The sequence below is a fragment of the Ursus maritimus genome, unplaced genomic scaffold, assembly GCF_017311325.1.
Source record: "Ursus maritimus isolate PB19 unplaced genomic scaffold, ASM1731132v1 scaffold_20, whole genome shotgun sequence".
Classification (NCBI taxonomy): Eukaryota; Metazoa; Chordata; class Mammalia; order Carnivora; family Ursidae; genus Ursus; species Ursus maritimus.
In genome coordinates, this window is record NW_024424453.1 from 12,945,015 (window position 1) to 12,961,381 (window position 16,367).

Below are 16,367 nucleotides of genomic sequence, written 5' to 3' on the forward strand. Positions count from 1 at the left end.
GAGCCACCCAGGCTTACCACGTTTTTGCTTTTTAAAGTTCATCTAAGGATACAAATTGCTTTTTTTCTAAGTGTTACGTGAGATGCTGAGTCAAAATGCCAGCAGGGCAAGTTGTCCGTTTTGCTTCTCCATCCCGGCTTCTGGTCAAATTTCACTCCCACATAAGTGAAGTTTTGGCCATATACATTCGTTTAGCCATTTTCTAATTCAGTACCAATAATTTGATGTTTTGTTTATTTGGCTTTTTTAATTAATAAAAATATCCTTTAAAAATATCCTTGTTAATAAAACATAACTAGAGCCATAGGAAAAGAAGGCTTCGTATTTGATTTCTCTCCGGAGACTTTGTAAAGCTCTGAGGGCCATAGTAATCACTGTTATTTGCTAGAAGTACCTTTATTGCTTTTATAACAACCTATTTCAAGGCTAGGGTTCAGAAAAATCCAATGCAATGCACCCCTAGTAAATTTTGCCTGCAGTACTTACAAATGTCGAATTATTTCTGTTTCTCTAAGATCTCCAAGCCTTCTGTCCTTCCAGAAAGTGACTCTCTTTCCTACCTGTAAATCTGGGAAGCCATAAATGATAAAGCAGTCACCAAAAACTACATTTTGGCATCATTTTCCTATTAGAAAAATATACTTTGTTCTTCAATAGTGGACTTATCATGCCTCACTAAATAAGATTTTTATCCAAACTATGCAAATAACTACAATGTAATAAAGAGCAACAGAACACATTAAAGGCATTTTGCCTAGTATTTAACCATTGTCCTGAGCTGTTCTATCAATAGGGCCAATAATATGCCTTTGATTTTTACAAAATTTTCTTTCTTAAATTTTTCCAATTATGTATTATTTTATATATTAAGCTTTTATCCTTTAGGCCTTTTACTAAATGTAAAGGAGTCAATTTATTCCAGGTTGTAATAGGCTAACCTACTAAAACTGATAGATCACAAAGAAAGGTAAATGTTTTCATATTTTTATTTAAAAAATAAAACATTAAGCACAATTAAATTTCTCTCTCATTCAGTCTGAGGTAATTAATTCTTATTCATTTGTTCTTGAGTTATTTTGTACTATACTATCACAAAATCCTCTGCATCTACACTAGGAGTGTTAGAAATCTTATTTATGACAGGCATCTTGCTCCCAGGACGATGACACCCACATGCCCAAGGCTGTGCCACATACGATCAATGGTGAAAAGTGTGGTAAAGTCCTTTACTGAAGTTATCATTCTTTCGATGTTTCTTCCAGGATATTTCGAGCCTTGTGGTGGGGACTTGAGGCAAGTGGGAGGAAGAAGCAGAGAGTTCTTTTAGATTATAGGACTAAAAGACTCTGGTTATTTTATTATAATAATGAACAAAATAAGAATGGAGAAGAGTAAAGTACCCTCTGAAGTTTCATACAAATTATTTTTTTTAACAATTTAGTAAATGATCACCCTGAGAATAAGAACATATTCTTGACAGTGAGGTCACTGACTCTAGGGTCTTTTAATTTATCCTGTGAGATGTGTGCCATGACTGTCACCAATTGGTGATTTTAAACCTAGAAACTAACTCTCTTGATAATTAATTTATTGATAGTTACTGTGGCAGTCTTTGCTCATAAACTTGACTGTTTCCATTCTTCCTAAAAAGTGCAAATATACTAAAACATATTCATTTTACATAAATTACTGTAGAGAAAATGAGCTTCTCCTTTTGATTTGTCAGTTCTTCTTATATCTTGGGCTTGGCAAACAGAACAGTTTTGATAGTAGTGCTGAGCTAATTAAAATTATGGCATGATCCTAGTATATAGACACAATTATTTCTAGCATTTTTCCTTTTATAAAGTAAAAGAGAAAATTACTGATGTTGTCTCATAGTTTTATGGGTGTAAAAGACACCCTGATAGCACTATTATTCTGGTTTTGATGGCTAAATTTGTCACTCTTAAAGGAGGCAATATGTATTATGAAATTTTAAAGATACTAAATGGCTATAGGAAGCAGTCATAATCTCAATTTAGTCTGAAAATAAACATGACAGTAAATAGCAGGAAATATTAGAAAATCTAGTCTTTTCACAAGTGAAATCTTGTTAAAAATTTATTCAAATATATATTTAAAAAAAGCACATAAAAAGATCAGTAGGTTCTCGAGTGAGATTATTTTGGTGATTATAAGAAATCTTTGCTCTCCAAGAGTAGAAAAATGTAGTGCTCTTGTCAAGATCTACCTGTAGATTCAAAGATCAAGTTTTCTTTGAATGTTTTTCCCTCTTTATTATCTGTGAGCTTCCTTTAACAATTTTAATATCTTCATATTTAGACATATACCAATGCATATATAGTTAAAGGCTATTTTTTTTTAGATTATCTTAGGATGCAAATTGCTTTTTTTCCCTCTCTGTGACAAGTAATAGACTTGCTCAAAAGAGCTAAGAACAAGAAGTGAACTTTTCTTCTCACTTGAGACACAGGGAAGGAAGGGTTTGAGAGAGTCCAGCATACTTTCTTGTCCAAGGAAGACCATACATGGGAGCTCCTGAGTGAAATAGAACTTCCATATCCAAAATCAACACAGCAGGCTTACATTCCTATTAATTTGGCAGAAGAGAGCATGAACTAAAAAAAGATAAGTGCCACCTAGGCCACATTTCTTAACTATTCATCCTATTTTAAAATGGTGAGAATCAGAGGCTCCACATAGGTTTCTAGTAACATCCTGTTGTTCGACAAGCTAACAGTTAAGAAAAATGATCAATCTTAAATATCCCTAGGGGAATCTCAAGAATAGTCATTTGGTACAATTTTTATGCACTGAATCACATAAGGGCATGTCCTTTGAAATCATAACAGGTGAAATACTCTGAAATAGGCAAATTGGTTTAAGAAGGGTTAAAAAAAAACTTTGGAAAATGGAAATTTCAAACATGCTACTTGCAGACTCTAACTAACTTTGCTAGTTAGCCATACTTTATCTTTAAAACATCCCATAATGCTACTGCCAGTGTTTTAAAAAAGGGGAGGAAAAGAAGGAGGATACAGGTAATTTGTGTGATGCAGTTGGGTATGCCCTATAAATTTTTATTCCACTCCATGACATCACAAGTACATATTTTACTACAAAAATATGCTGGCGGTTTCAACAAATCATTCAAAGTAGCCCACGTTGTATGAGAAATTAAAGTATACACATCACCAGTTTATGATAATTTTTAGGATCTAGATGTTCCTCGGGGGAAAAACGCGGGAATGAAGACTTAACCATAGATTCATAAACGTAATCATGAAGATGATTATTCGGCAGAATATTTAATGTGACTTGTTTCAACAGGGAGTCTTTAATGGGATCAAAATACCAAAAGGGCTATTTGAAAAATTTTAATGCAAAAGAGAATGGCTTTGTTTCATCTATTACTAATTACCAGATTAGGATTACACAAATGGAAACAAACAGCTTCATTTCATAAACTTACCTTTTGAATAAATATACAACTCCAAAAAATAAAAACTCATAAATAAAAATAAATATCTCATGTATCTGAGGCAGGCCCAGGCCAAAGTGTCTTTCATCAAAAGAAGAACCAAAAAAAGAAAATGTTGAGAAGTAGTAGCAGCAAGATGACAGACTAGGAGGTTCTCACCCTACTATGCCCACATAAACACTCATTTAGCAATCCTCCACAGTAGAAAATACCTTCATGAGAATTCCGCAATCCAGCCAAGAGGTAATAGCATATAGGTAGAACACAGAAATGAACAAAGATGCGCTGGAAATGGTAAGAAGAACAGTTTCCCTGTACGTGCATTACCCCTTAGAATGCAGTATCAAGAGAGATCCTGGCAAAGCCAGGTTGCAAAGGCTGGAAGAGGTGTTTCTTTTTCAAAGGAGCAGATACCAACACAAGGCTGCAAGGATCACAAAGAAACAGGGAAACATGATACACCAAAGGAACAAAATAAAGCCCCAGTAACTGGCCCTAAATAAATGGAGATCTTACTACCTGACGAAGAATTCAATATAACTGCCTTAAAGAAAGCCCACGGAGCTAGAATAGAACATAGGCAGACAACAAAATGAAATCAGCAAAACTGTACATCAAAAAGCTTTACATACAAAAGCAAAAAGTCCTGTGCCAGGTAGATGGAAATCATCTATGCTGCTCAAAAACTCTCTTATTTCTTTATACATTACATTATTGTACATTTTAAAGTCATGTTTTCAAAGACTGTATAACTATTTTTTGAGACACTCCCAAATCAGAGTACTATATAGAATGGAAACAAATTTAGAATTCTTTGAAAAAAACAAATATTCAACAGTAAAATAAGTTTATCTCAGAGTATCTAATTATAAGCACTTACAGCATTAATTTTTAGTGTTTTATTTTTTTTTATTTTTTATTTTTTTAAGATTTTATTTATTTGACAGACAGAGACAGCCAGCGAGAGAGGGAACACAAGCAGGGGGAGTGGGAGAGGAAGAAGCAGGCTCTTAGTGGAGGAGCCTGATGTGGGGCTCGATCCCATAACGCCGGGATCACGCCCTGAGCCGAAGGCAGATGCTCAACCACTGTGCCACCCAGGCGCCCCTAATTTTTAGTGTTTTAAATTCTAATTTACAAACGATTTTGCTGTTATACAAATGAGAATTTCCTAAAAACATCTGTCCTCATGTTTTCATACTTCCAGTCTAATCCAGGTCAGAGCTTGAGAAAAACAGCATGAGAACTTGAGGGGCATAAATGAAAAGAGCAGGCCAGAGGAGACTCAGATGATCAGAGCAGAGATCACCATGGGAGACAAAATGTGTTCAACTGTCCTACTCTTGGTAGGGCTGGGGTGGGGGGTAGGTGTAGGGGGAAAGCACTTACAAAATCGTAGTAAGAGGAAATGCCGTTGTAAAACCACAACATATTTGATCTTTAAATGTAAATAATTCAGTGTGCATGTACACATGTAACATTTTATAGTTTTGTCTACCAAAAAGACTAGAAATGATCTATAATAACCAACCCATGAGGAATAAGCATCTGAGTGTCCAGACTGTGATCTTGAAATAACATTTGCAAATGAAAGAAACCAGAACTTCTTGGAAAATGACTGTCTTCAGTGCAAGAAGTACACTGGTTGAGCCAAGAGCACCTTGTCTTACTGGATAATAACGAAGCTATCAAATGCAAGGGTCATGTCAAAAGGACACAAGAGCTGATTTGAAGAGGCTCCCGCTGACCAAATATGGAACAGTTGAAGCTTTAGAACAGAGATCTGCAATGGATTGAAGCATATTAATAACATTTAAATTCATGGGTTTATAAAGGTATTTTAAAAGTAAACTAACTGGTCACCTTCTGAGAATGACAGTGAAGTAATTCATCATCTTAAAAACTTACATAAAGGGAAAGAATAGCAAAGTTATTCTTTATAAAATCATACAGCTAACAAATTAAAAAGAAGTGATATAATTAGAATATCATATTTACTTTAAGCCAAATTGAGATTAGCAGGTCTAGGCACTAAGTATCAACGGTTGTTAACAACAGAGAGCAAAAACCAAACAGTATGTGTCTTCTGATAGAAGAACGCAATCTGGCCAAAGAGAAGGAACCTAAGTCTGATTAAGACTATTAATCAGGGGCGCCTGGGTGGCTCAGTCTTTGGGCGTCTGCCTTTGGCTCAGGGCGTGATCCCGGCGTTCTGGGATCGAGCCCCGCATCAGGCTCCTCTGCTGTGAGACTGCTTCTTCCTCTCCCACTCCCCCTGCCTGTGTTCCCTCTCTCGCTGGCTGTCTCTATCTCTGTCAAATAAATAAATAAAATCTTTAAAAAAAAAAAAGACTATTAATCAAAAAAAAAAAAGACTTTTAATCCAACTGCCCGTTTATAGGGATTACAGAAGGCAGAGGAACATGTTGAACTACACCGTGAGTGCTCAAGATGAATATATAAAAGTCAATTGTATTCCTGTACACTAGCAATGAACAATTTGAAAATAAAATTAAGAAAGCAGTTCCATGAACAACAGCATAAAAAAAATACTTAAGAATAAATTTACCAATAGAAGTACAAAACTTATTCTCAGAAAACTACAAAACGTTATTGAAAAAACTTTAAAAACCTAAATAAAAGACAGCCTCTGTTCATAGATCTCTTCTCCTTCATAGCCAAAAAAGCGCAAATTCCCATTCTTTATCTTTGAAAATTTTTTTTTAAAGATTCATTTATTTTAGAGAGAAAGAAAACTCATGAGCAGGGGGAGGGGCAGAGGGGAGGGAGAGGGAGAGAGTCCTCAAGCAGACTCCCCACTGAGTGCAGAGCCCCACACAGAGCTTGATTCCAGGACCCTGAGATCATGCCCTGAGCCAAAATCAAGAGTCAGCCACTTAATCGACTGAGCCATCCAGGTGCCCTGAAAACTTCGTTTAACATGAGAGAGTAAATAGAAAGAAAACAAAGGATCAATTCCTTATAAGAGCTCCTACAAATAAAAATGAAAGCTCTAAGATCTCAATAGATTTATAAGCAAATAGATAAAAATTAAAATGAGATCAAACATTTTGTCTTTTATCGAGGAACACTTATTTGCTTAGAATTCCTACTACTAAAATGAATGCAAATTTTTGGAGAAAAATGATTTATCAAGAGATTGACAAATATTTTTATTCTTTAATCTAGTAATTTAATCCAATAATTTGCACACTTTTCTGTGTCTTCTAAACACAAAGAAGGCTTTTACATACAAAGAAAATCACTGTGTACAATGTTCATCATAGCTGTATTTATAAGAGAATGGGAAACAATTCAACAATAGGGGAATACAAAAGCAAAATATGGTACAGCTCTGGGATATATTATATAACCACTAAAAGAAAAACAGAACAAAACAACAAAACAAAACAAAAACAAACATCTTCAAAGAATGTTTAGTAACATGGAAAAATATTTAGGTTAAAGTGTTAAGTAAAAATAATCAGAATAAAAATATCTGTACACAATGTCAATGATATAAATATGTAATGAGCACTGGTACTATATGCAACTGATGAATCACTAAATTCTACCTCTGTTGAAAGAAAGAAAGAAAGAAAGAAAGAAAGAAAGAAAGAAAGAAAGAAAGAAAAGAAAAGAAAGAGAGAAAAAAGAAGAAAGAAGAAAAAAGAAAAATAACCCACTAAATTTAAAAAAAAGGCATAGTATTTTTTTTAAGATTTTTTTTTTTTTAATTTATTTGAAGAGATAGAGACAGCCAGCGAGAGAGGGAACAGAAGCAGGGGGAGTGGGAGAGGAAGAAGCAGGCTCATAGTGGAGGAGCCCGATGTGGGGCTCGATCCCACAACGCCAGGATCACGCCCCGAGCCGAAGGCAGACGCCCAACGACTGCGCCACCCAGGCGCCCCAAGGCATAGTATTTTTTAAATAAAATCTGCTTGACTATTTATTGTCTAACCTGTTACTTGAGTAAATGTATAAGTATTTTTTTCAAGTTAATCTGTTCCACTTTATGCTCAAAGTGACTTTTAGTTTATAATTTTGAGAACATCAAGGAACTAAACTTTCCTTTCCAGATATGATTATTAAAGGAATGTGCATAAATCTTATGCATAACTCCACAGATGATTGCTAAAATTCAAAATTTATTGTATTAGGCAGAATTCCATTTTTCAGCAATTACATGTACTGGAAGAAAAATCAAATCCAAATGTTAGTGATTCATTTATACTTACATCATCAAATTACTGAATCTACTTTTAAAAAGATTTGGTAATTTAGAAACATGTAAGTATCTTTCATGAGCTTATATTTTCCTCTTGTCTTGTTATATTATCTCCAACACTCTACTTGCTATCTCACAGTAATAAAGAATTTGATTTACGGCTGAGAAATTCCCCCTTAAAACACAATGTTCATTATTCGATCTTAATTTATTTCAATGAAAAATAAAAGACAAAGGTTAAAGTGCAAAATGAGTCAAAATGCTTGTCATATTGGTTGAATAATATTATAAAAAATATACAGCAACTGCATTTTGAGCTGTCTCTCAGAGCTTGAGAGAGGAACAGCTTTTTCCTTTTTGTTGAGGCTACCGCTATTTTGATAAGTCAAGACATGACTAACCAATTTTATAAAAACTGGATATTTAAATATTTACATTTAACACAAAAATGATAATGCAATATAACTGTGCTATTCCCAAGATACAAAGGAGATTTATAAAAGTATCAATTGAACATGTGAGAAGGGTAATATGGCCCATTACGGATACAGATATGATAAAGATCATTTTCTTTTACACTGTCAGAATATCTCTGAATTGCATGTGAAGCTTAAAAGTCTATGTAAACTTAATTTTGTTTACTGTAATCTGTAACACTTACAGATATAGCACCAGATTTTAACCCAGGATACCAGGCTCCAAGGCAATTGCCTTGGAAGGCACCAGGATCCCTACTTCAGTTCTCCTTCAGTTACTTCCTTATCACATTATTCCTTGCTTTCTTCACTTACAGTCTTCTTGGAAGCCATGGACTCTGTAAATACCTATTGTCTTTCCAGCTACTAGACCAGCTGATGAGTAGTCAGAGAAATGTTTTCAATGTCAGTGTTGGTCAGGGAGCTTTATTCCCTGAAAGTCTTCTGTACCATGGGTAAGAAGACCAGGGAAGCTCCAGGAAATGTCCGAGGATAACCCTACACACAAAGGCCCCCTTGGGTTCTGTAAATCTACCTAGGTAGAAGAAGAAAGCATCAAGAGATACAGAAGAATTTTGTGGAGTTTTCACATCTTAGCTCTGATGACACCCCTTTAAGGAGGTCTTTCTTAATAGAAAACATGGAGGTACAAAAATAGCAAATGCATAATTTGAAACCAAATAAACAATACAAACAAACCAAATTTCAATTGCATGATAGAAACCTGAAGTATATAGCAAAAGTATACACTCAAAGTATGGTTCTCAGACCAACAGGATGGGCATCCCTGGGAGCTTGCAGAAATTCAGATTATAGGCCATTCCAGACCTCCCGAATCAGATTCTGCATTTTAGATCACTAGGTAATTGATAAGTACATTAAAGTTTGATAAATGCTATACTAAACAAGTACTCCTACACCTTGTTTCATGAATAGATAAATGGAATCATATAGATAAAAACTAAGGAATATTTCTGTATTACTAGTTCAGAGAAGGTGGTCAGTATTTGCTTTCTTCCTTAAGCTATAGTTTGCAACAGCCTAATTGAACATTTTCATAAGATAATTATTTAAGTTATTAAATCTATAGATATAAAACTACAAGTCTAGGGTGAGCTTAACATATGCTAAGTGTTGTAGAAAATATAAAAAAGGAAAGACAAAGTAGGATAGCTTCAAAAACATAATTTCCTTGATCAGAAGGCTATTGATACTCAGAAAAAAAATTCATTTGTTCGTTTAGCTCATCCTATCAAGACGAGAAAATATATCAAATAAATACTTGAATATTGAAAAACTAACTTGAATCAGAAATAGAAACAGAAATAGCAAAAGAAAGAAAGAAAGAAAGAAAGAAAGAAAGAAAGAAAGAAAGAAAGAAAGAATTGATTGAACTCAGGAAAGAAATGGAAGAAAAAGACAAAATTATCTCAGAAATGAAAATTATATTACAAGATGCTTAAGGAAGAATAGGGTCAACTGAAAGTATAATAAAGGACACTGAAGAAACATAGGAAAATGACCAAGAGAATGAAAATGACATAAAGAAGTAAAAAGTATCAAAAAGTAGTGGAAATGGAAGGTAAAGAAGGAATACTAGTTTTATTATCAGAACTATTGAAAAAGAAAAAGAAAACAATAGAATATTTAAACTATAGTCTAAGAAGTAGTTCCAGGGGGGAAAAATTAACTGAATCTGCACATTGAAAAATTTCACTGGGTAATTAGCAAAAATCAACCTAAAATAATGAAATACAGAATTTTCAAAGTCAAAATAATTAGATTGACATCAGACTTTTCAAGACACCGATGAATCAATCTTTAAAAAAATATTCAGTGCAAGAAAATATGAAAAAGGGATTTTATGTCCAACCAAGTTGTCCTCCAAACATCAAACATAGTAAAATCATTTCTAACATCTAAGAACTTAGAAGATTCTGTATTCAGCAAACACTTCTTGAGGAATCTACTAGAGAATGAACTTCATCCAACTTCATCCAAGCAATGATTGGGAAACTTCCAGCAAAAAAAATAAATGGTTAGCATTTTTTTAGTCGTTAACATATTAAAATATATAAGTATATATGTAAGACTAAAACAATATGGGATAAAGATGGAAGACTACGGTACAAATGTTATATATGTGATGGCATAGAAATCATGCACCTAAAAAATTAGTAGAACAAAGGAAGAAAGAGAAAAACAGAAAAACTTCATTGCTGTAGGTAGGCATCAAAGGGTGTTAAAAAAGTAGTGTAAACCAGATAGTAAAAGGTTAGATAAGAAAATAGGGACCTAAAGGTATTTTTAAAAGGAAGAAATACAAAGGTAATTAGTAGAATAAAAATACAAATCTTCCTAGATACTAATAATAAATAACCAAATAGAACAAAGAATATACATGTCATAAAGACACAAAGCAAATACAACCAAATATGCATAATCATAAAATATGACAATTTAGACCAAATATATCAGTCATATCGATAAATGTGAGTGGACTTAACTCTCTTATCTAAAGAAAACAATTTTCAGTTTTGCTCACAAATATATGCTGTAGAAAAGAGACAACCCGAAATCAAAATGATTCAGAGAGGCTAAAAAATATGGAAACAAATTTCTGCTTCCGGGAAGATGGAATAGACATCCACCCCTCTTTCTTCCACTAAGCACAACTAAAATTCCTGAGCATTACATATAAAGGAAATACAAGAAGTCTCTGAAATGTGGAAAGAGGGAGGCAGACTGGCTAGGGATCTCCAGACCTAAGGAACAAATGGCAGTGAGTTCCCTGAGTGTTCTTTTTGGCTCATATATTCCAGACTTGGCACTGAATAAAACAGCAACCTAGAAAAGCCAAGAGGCACAGATAAAACAAACACCAAAACAAATAAACACACACAAAAAAGCCCTGCTTTCTCTAGCAAAGGGTCCAGGAAAGGGGCAGCTCAGCAAGGCAGGAATGTACAGACAATAACCACTCTATTTTTGTCAAACAACACAGAAAAGAACTGTGGCTCACCCTTACCCATGCCAGGAAAGGCCAAATGGGGAGCCTAGACTTGCACCCTCATGTGCTTTTCCAAACATAGCAAAGTCTATAAAAGAAGTCAAGAGTAATTAACTTGTCATCTATAATACAATTCACTCTTGGTGTTTTCTTTCTGTCAATACTCTTTGCTGTCGGGGCCCCCAAAATCTGGACCTCATGCCTACTTGTACCTCTGCCCACCTCATGAAGTTGGCCTTTGCACTAGATCTGTGAGATGTGACAAATCTCTCTCATCTAGGGGATAGCTATTTATATACCTTACTCTCCAGACCCACCTTGATACCCTCCACATTCCAGAATTACACATAAAATTACGTGAAAACTCTAAATGGGCTTTAACTTTTTATTTCCCATTTGTTTTTAAAGTTGTTGAAACAATACCATTTTTACTAGACTACTTGTTGAAAGGAGGGGGGGAAACGTGGAAAAGAAATAAAAGCTAATACTCAACACGTGTTGAAAACCACTACCACGAAATATTTGAGAGTTATTTGCTTGCATAAGGGAAACTTCACTGAAGCTACTGCAAATAACTTTCTAATGATATTGCATAATATTACCAACAATTGGGAATTAGAGCAAAATACTTATGCTCTGATCATGAGAGATTTCTCAAAGAGATCCAGACATAGTGTAACGTCTCTTCAGGAAAGATTGTATTAAAAGATATTTTTAAAGTTCTCAAAACAAATTAAAGTCATATTTTATACCTGATAAAGTATTTTGAATTTGAAAAGCAAGGCTGTATTTGTATCATCTGCTTAACTATGAGATGACTTTCGGATAATATCTGCGTAAAAAGGAAAGAACTATTGCTTTATAATTTCTTGCAAAAAATAGACAAATTGGACTTCATGAAAATTTTCAAAATTTGTGGATCAAAAGACAATATTGGGGTGCCAGGGCGCCTGTGCGGCTCAGTCGGTTAAGCATCTAACTCTTGATTTGAGCTCAGGTCATGATCTTAGGGTCATGAGATCAAGCCCCACACCAGCTCTCTGCTCAGCACAGAGTCTTCTTGACATTCTCTCCCTCTCCTTCTGGCTCTCCCCCTGCTCATTCTCTCTCTCTCTCAAGTAAATACATAAAATCTTCAAAAAAAAAAATTCTCTCTCCTCTCCCTCTGCTCTTCCTCCCTCCCCTCTACTGACACACAATAGACATTTTCCAGGGAAGATATGCAAATGGCCAATAAGCACATGACAGGATAACTAATCACTAAAGAAATGCAAATCAAAACTATAATGAGATTCCATTAGGATGACTCCTTAAAAAAACAAAAACAAAAAGAAAATAACAAGGAGGCAGAGGGGCACCTGGGTGGCTCAGCTGTAAAATGTCTGCCTTCAGCTCAGGTCATGATCCCAGGGTCCTGGGATCGAGCCCCGCATCGGGCTCCCTGCTTGGTGGGAAGCCTGCTTCTCCCTCTCCCACTCCCCGTTCTTGTGTTCCCTCTCTTGCACTCTCTGTCAAATAAATAAAAATAAAAATAATAACAAGGAGGCAGAGAAATTGGAACCCAGTACACTGATGATGGGAATGTAAAATGGCTGTAAAATTGTCCAGCTGCTATGAAACACAGCATACCAGTTCCTCAAAAGATCTGAGTTATTATATGATCCAGCAATTGTACCTCTGAATATATACTCAAAAGAACTGAAATTAAGGTTTCGCAGAGATATTTGCTTGTGTATCCACATTCGTACAGCACTATTCACGATAGCTAAAACATGAAAGCAACATAACAGGTCATGGATGGATGGATGGATAAGCAAAATGTGTCTGTGTATACATATAATGGAATATTATACGGTCTTAAAAAAGAAAAATCTGACACACATGGATGAACCTTGAGGATATTATGCTAGGTGAAATAAGCCAGACACAAAAAGAAAAATACTGTATGATTCCACTTTTATGAGGTACAGAGAGTGCTCAAAATCTTAGAAAGAGAAAGTTTAAAGTCTCTGTGGGACATCCTATAAGTAGTTAGATGTCAGATGGTCAGAGGAGTGGACTGGGCTAGAAGTAAACTTTAAATAAACTAAACTCAGAGGGTCCCCAAATAAGTAATTTATCCCTCTATTTATTCTTACACCTATTTTTTATCTTGATTGTTAGTATCTCATCCATTGCATTTTCCAAGTCCCCAGTGCTTTCCTTTCCCAAGTCCTTTTGATTCTACATCTAATTGAATGTGAATAACTTCTCTTCGTTCCAACTGTTACTCACCCTTAATGATCTCACTGGGTTCCTGAAATGCTTCCTCAGCGAACTCCATGTTTTTCATTTCTCCTCCATCCCCCTAACCTTGCCTCTAAACTGCTCCCAGCATTAACTTTTTTTCATTGTGTGTTCTTATTTCTTATCTAGTTGGTGTCATCAATGACTCTTCATCAACAATAGGATAAAAATCTCTATTTCTTAGCATGATCCTGTTTATTCTTGCGATCTTTCTCCACAAGGACAGGGACCTTTTAATTACCCTTGTTTGTCTTAATATAACTTTTGGTAAAGAAGTATCTTAAAAAATATTTTTCAAGTGAAAGAATAAAAGAACAAGTATTTTCTCTAACAAAAAATATAATTTTGTGCTTCTTAGTCTTTTGCACAAGTTTAGAAAACCTTCACACTGCACACCACACTGCTGCTCACCACTATCTCAGCCTAACATTTACCTATTTGCTTCCCATACCCGGCTCAAGTGTCACTTTCCACAATCTGCCTTTACTTACTCCCTACCAAATAGAATAAATCAACTCCCACTCTCTGGTTCCAATATACTTTATCGTGGTGACACTATTTCACTCAGCAACAAGCAATTATAATTAATTTGTTTACATGTATTCTTTCTTAGTAGGCTTGAGGAGAGAGACTGTTTTTCATTCAACTTGTATATTCTCAAAGCCTGGCATAGAAATTAGCACGTAGTAACAAAGAAGGGGTGCAAAAATTGATTTTTTTAAAGATTTTTAAAATTTTTTTGACAGAGAGAGTGCAAGCAGGCAGAGTGGCAGGCAGAGGGAGAGGGAGAAGCAGGCACCCCGCTGAGCAAGGAGCCCGATGTGGGGCTCGAACCCAGAACCCGGGGATCATGACCTGAGCCGAAGGCAGACACTTAACCAACTGAGCCACCAGGTGCCCCAGTGATTGATTTTTCAACGAATAAAGGAATAAAATGATATATTGAAATACAAGAAATTTGGAATGGAGTTTTACAATATATGCCACTAGTATAGCTAGTGTATATTACAATAAATATGTTCAAATATTCCAACTATTTACATAGGTGTGTTTTTTACTTGGCTTGCTATACTTTCAAGATATGAAGAATAATTCCATGATCAATAAACTCCCAAGCCTAAGAAAAATTGAAAACCCATTGAAAAATATTCAGAAAACCTAGAACTAATCACAACAAGGAGAGTGAGCCACAGCAAGGAATTAAAACAAAAGAAAAAAAGAAGTATTTCTCTGGGGAAAAAAAGACTCTAATTTTATCCAAACATAAGATTAAAACATACATTTTTCAAATTCAAAAATCTTGGTTATGACTTCTTTCATTTTTCTAAATTTCTGTGCTTCCCATCTTGGAACTGAAATAGAAGTCTCAATGTACCATATCATAGTCTAAACACCAAATTAGTCTAATTGCTAGACCAAACATATTGAGCTATGCTTTAGGTCAAGATGTAAAATCTTACCCAAAAGTAACTCTAACTGTCCACTCATAACAAATCAGTGGATAATAAGTATTTGGGATCTGGGCATGCATAAGCTTTGCTTTGAGTAGTCCAAGATTTTATTTTAAACAGGACACATTTCTTCAATAGTAAGTCAAAATGTTTTTACAACAAAGGAGAGAGGGGTATTAGGGGAGTTAAGAGCAAAAGAACATAATATCTGGCACATAGTAGATGGTAGAAAAATATTTGTTAAATAGATCTGTTGATTATTTGTGGTTGAATAAAACAGAGTAAATCTATGTTATTTCCTATTTAATATGCCTTAGGTAACAGAGGATTTGAGAAGTAAACCTTACTCACCAGAGTGACTTTTTTTTTTTTTAATGGAATGACTGTATTAACTCCTTCTCTTACAGGTGAATGCTATGAAATTATTCTTTATGAGAACAAATCATTTCATATGGAAGCTATAAAGTAAAATGTTACTTGGATATATTTTATATATATTACATATATAATATATATATGTAATATATACACACACTTACGTATTACATATATATACCTCATAAATTCACCCTTCAAAAGTCAAGGAGAAAATGAGAGTTGAGATAATGCCCACAAGGGGATTTAAAAAAAAAGTAGATCCAGATTTAAAGGAAGAATCTATTTTGGTGAGACTACATGAACAAATAGGGAAGAGAGGACCCTTTCCTTAAGAGACTATAGCTGGGACAAATATCTGAGGTAACTTTTACTACATCTCATGATTTTGCCCAAGTAAGGAGACAAGATTTTGATCACCATTCCCCAACTTTCAACCATGCTTTCCTTAAGATGAAGGAGCTTTATATGGACCCCTTCTACTTCAGAATTCTCTGAAGAGCACTCCCTACAAAGCTCTAGGAAGCTCCAAAGACTGATCTTGTCACTCTAGGGCATTCATTTCTTAATTAGTTCTCTGAGAGTCCAAAGCCAAGACAGGTAATTCATCCTCCCCACGTGGCTGCCTTCTGTCTTCTTTATTTCCATCACAGGGAAAATGAGGAACCAAAAACACCATTTAGAGCCCCTGCTGTAATTTTTGGTTTGTCTGTAAATGGCCTTGGAACGAAATGATCTGTGAGGGAGAAGATCTAAGGAAACTCCAATAGGCATTTGACATTCAAATCAGAAAACCAGCTTACAGTTTTCCAGAGCTTAAGAACCAAGTTCCAAGAAGAGTCTAGAATGGTTTTTCCCTTCTCCCAGGGAGGCACAGCTCAGTTCCAAGAGAGAACTTCTCAGCCCATGATTTCTTCCACGGGGGAAAGTGAGAGCATGTGAGTAAGCACCCGATTTCCCCAGCTGTGTAGGACACTGTCAAACAGGCCCAACTCTTTCTCACCCCACCAAGAATACTAAGTCATAAACTACATGCCCGGGGGGGCGGGGGGGGGGG